Genomic DNA, 4,344 nt, shown 5'->3' on the forward strand with positions numbered 1-4,344 from the left:
AACATTGCGGTACAAAATGTGTGAATGGTGACGTTAAGGAAGGAATAAGAATTAAACGTTTACAATCATAAAATAGTAATCATATTAGATAGTAAAATTAAAATTTTGTAATATTATAGGGTAAAAAATTATAGAAAAGTTTGAAAATGTTGCGTTATTATAATCAAAATTATTATATCGATTAACATACTTTTATTATATAATAATATATATATATATAAAATAAATAATATTATATATAAAAAAAGCAACACTATGCGCGCGTAAAAAGAGATGTCATATAGTATTTCTAAAGATGTGACATTGTTAAATTTATGTAATAATTAAACATTATTGATTAATGTTTCTCATATTAATTTTTCTCTTGCAAGAATGCAAATTCAATACTTTTTCAGATACTTTTTTAATTAAAAATTTGATATAGTTTATACAAATGGATGAGCTTACTATATTATTTCTGTTGTACATTTATTATTAAGCTATTCAAAATATCTTATATCTTATCTCTCTCTCTCTCTCTCTCTCTCTCTCTCTCTCTCTTTCTCTCTCTCTCTCTCTCTCTCTCATTTTATTTTTATATTTAAGATAAACAAGTAAATAGACATCATTTGGAGCCAAATCAACATGACGTATACAAATAACCTGATAAATAAGTTATAGATGTATTATTATTATTATATAGTCTATTTCATATAAATCAAACTTTATGTAATTTCCTTTCGAGGAAACAAGAACACAGATCTTTATGATCAATTTTTTTATATGTTTAGAGAACCATTAAAAAAATATTGAGTAACATTTAAAAAATAAAAATTGCTTATTATTAGAAGAAAGAAACTAGCATGCTTTAATATTGTTAAAAATGTTACTATTATTCAAAACGTCGTGTACAATTAATATATAATATTAATAATGTTAATTAATAACATTATTATAATTTATATTTTTGCATTATAATTTCCTTAAACATTGAGTGTATGTATATGTATATTTTTGTCGAAACGTAATAAAATATAATTTAATTGCAAGATATAAATTTTTTCTCTTATAATCCAACTTGCATTATCTTCCTATTCGTGTATGCCGGAAGTGTTACCACGAGCTTATCTCTACTTTTAACCAGAAATAGCAAAGAATTTAAAGGATTAACAATTTATTCTCGCTTTATTTTTTTTATTACAATACATTTAAAGTAGATGTTATCCTAATTATGTTTTGAAATTAATGTCTCTCTAATAATTAAAACATTAAATTTTACATAGAAATTTTCTAAGAAAAGTAAAAAATAGTAATTTATTTTTAACGAATTTGTTAAACAAAAATCAATTTCAAATTTAAAAATTAATCCAATATGAATAAAGTATTCTGCATATCCTAATGAATGTGTACATGATGAGTTGAATTTTGATAATTTATTTTTTTCGATCTTTATACTTTTACTGCATGATAAAAGATATTTCTGTAATGATGACTGCACTTCTTTTTTCGCTAATTCTTTCTTAATTTTTTCAAAGACAATAAACGCGTACAAACAAAAAAACCGAGAATCTAAATCTTTAAAGGAAATACTGAATAAAATCTTACTTTGTTGACGTTTACTTTGTCTGACGTCTCTGACACACCTAATTTAAAAGAAATATGAAAAATTTTAATCCTTTGATTGATCACAAATGACGAAACTACATTGCGGATGCAGGTATAAGAGAACAGCAAGATAAAAATAAAAAGGTGCAGGAGAAAATGAAGGAAAATAAAGAAGAATTATTGTGTAATTTTTTGAACGCCCGCTTACATAATTGGAAAGATACTCGCGTCATTGAAAAAATACATTAATAAGTCTTCGGATTTGCTTTGATCATAGTTACACTGACGGCGAGGCAACACGTGGAGTTGTGACTCATCGAACGTGCGTCCGAGGATTCCCCAGTCTTCCTTCTTGCGCGATATCGTCCAGGAAGAGTGGGTGCTCCAGGCACACTACACTTGTCTCCTATTTTCCTCGTCAGCCTCAACGTCAGCCTAAGACGTTCTGCCTCAGATAAGTTGAATGATACGACCTGACTCATGGTCATTTTGACTTGCGGTGCCCCACTACTGCGCGATCAGAACGCTTCTTCGGCGAGGAAAACTGTAAACTGTTGTGTGTTTCGGTAAAGAACTGGTCAGTCTCGCGAAGGTTCAACGAAGCTGAAACCGTGAGAGCATAGCTCCAAGGATTAGCACGCTGAACATCCGGTTATCGCAGTGTTGGATTCTGCTAAGGATTTTGAACCATTGAGAAGCGCTTCGGAGTGGTTCGTCAGAAGTTTGCCTTGAAAGAGTGCCTCGGAAATAAATAATAAATAAGTAAATAAGAATATGTAAACTATATAGAAGATACTAAAAAAGTATAACTCAACGCGCTTAAAACATATTCTAGATGTCAATAGAAAAACTGCAATATAGTGATTTAATAAAAACACAAAAAATAATTAATATTGACATTAAACAAATATAACAGATCAGAGTAAAGCGAAGGTGGAGACCCAGTCGTTGTACACGTAAGTCACGTTTATTCTTTGTCAGAATTTGAAATCCGTTTAATGAAGATTATATGTCCGGTACTGTCGGTTTGACGACTGTTCAAAGTACAAGCTAAATATGTGCTCATAGAATTTTATTCGCTTAGATGTTTACTTGCTTTCTAGAATCGTTTTCCTTATAAGTAATTGCTTAGAAACGTAATTGAAATGTAAATTAAATATTTAACTAAAACAATCTTTTAAACGTAATTAAAGTATCTGTTTATTATCCAGAGATACGTTTACTTTTTAAGATACGTTATCTTTTTAACGAAGTCAAGAGTGTTGTCCAGTAGAAACGTTGCCGAATTATTAAAAAAGTGAGCTGCGTTTAAAATTATTACTTTTTTTATCTCTTTGATTGGATACATACATCGCATAATATATCTACTATCGAATCTATATGCTATATCTTTATCATTAATGTTTCAAATTTTTTGTTTACTATAATGTGAAATTTAAGTATTCATTATTTTATATCTCAATATAATCTGCATAATAAATTTTCTTGCTTGAATAGTTTCGTGTTAAAAAATGTTTTTTTAAATATAAATGAAGGGAAGATAAGCTAATAAGAGCCAACACGGATGTTGATGCACAATAATAATACTTTATTTATTTTGTTACTATTGTTTCGTATTTCAATACTTTATTATAACACTGTTATTGTAGTTTTATTTAACTTAATAAGTTCTACTGTTCAAATATATGTATATGATTTATGTTCATTAATATGCATTGAAAAGAATCCAAAATTGCGGTTGAACTTATTTTATGTTAATTAACTACGCGTAATAATAATGTAGTATAATAATGTAGTAGATAACTATATATTAATTGTTATTACTGCGTATCTGTTGGCTTATTTTTCCTTCATTTTCTTTCAATTTATTCTTGGAATCTTTGCTATTCTTGTTTATTGTTAAGACTTCTTTTTATTTGAAGCTGATTGTTTAACAAGATTATTGAACTTTAATTGTTCTTCAATTCTTGTAAAAAATTAATTGTATTTAGGCTATAATTGTTCTTTGAAATGTAGATTAATCTGAAATACCAATTACGTAACAATTGTTAAATAGAAAAATATTTATATTGAAAGGCAAGTAAAGTTATAAAAAAAGCGAAATTATTTGTTTTGCTGATCTTATGACGTATTGACATATGTGAAATGTTTAATCTTTCAAGGGTTATCAGGTTAAGCAGAGAATAAATACAGTGTTTAGTAACAGATACGTTTAGTGCACATATCAATTCTTTAATCCAATTTAATCTATATTATTAAGAACATAATTTTGCATTAATTATTGTAATATAAAGCAAAATAATGTTGCCATAAAAGAATTTAAAAATCACACAATTAAAGATATACTTTAAATAGATTCGAAAAAATTAGAGCGTAATCAATTAAAATTTAAATTATGCTCTAGTTTTCAACAGCGTTCTAATTTAAATTATTTAATTAATTACTTAATATTTTAGCACTTAAAAAATTATGAAAAAATATAATGTAAAAAGTATTCGTAAAATTTTGAATAAAAGAAAATTTTTAGTTTCAACTAAAGATTAGAAGACTATATATGATTGGAATATTCTATTTAAATACTTAATTCGGAAACACTCACTTAATTTTTTTACGTAAATTATCACGTGAGGTGTTTTTCACATCTTAATTTAAAATTACTCTTATTATATAATTATATAATATATCTTATATTTACATTATTTAATTTTTCATGAGCATATAACCAACCTTCGTTGTTTAGAAGTCATATATTTAAAAAAA

At 26.5% G+C, this 4,344-nt stretch overlaps 1 protein-coding gene across 1 annotated transcript in view; it reads left to right on the forward strand.

Moving 5' to 3' along the window:
- The first annotated feature begins 2,032 nt into the window (after positions 1-2,032).
- Positions 2,033-4,344, forward strand: part of LOC108748479 (transmembrane protease serine 11D-like) — a 6,270-nt gene continuing 3,958 nt past the window's right edge. The window contains exon 1 of the mRNA XM_018486674.1: positions 2,033-2,540. The gene's annotated coding sequence lies outside the window, so the exon portion shown is untranslated. The remainder of the gene's footprint in view (positions 2,541-4,344) is intronic.

Source organism: Trachymyrmex septentrionalis, unplaced genomic scaffold, assembly GCF_001594115.1.
Source record: "Trachymyrmex septentrionalis isolate Tsep2-gDNA-1 unplaced genomic scaffold, Tsep1.0 scaffold223, whole genome shotgun sequence".
NCBI classification, from domain to species: Eukaryota; Metazoa; Arthropoda; class Insecta; order Hymenoptera; family Formicidae; genus Trachymyrmex; species Trachymyrmex septentrionalis.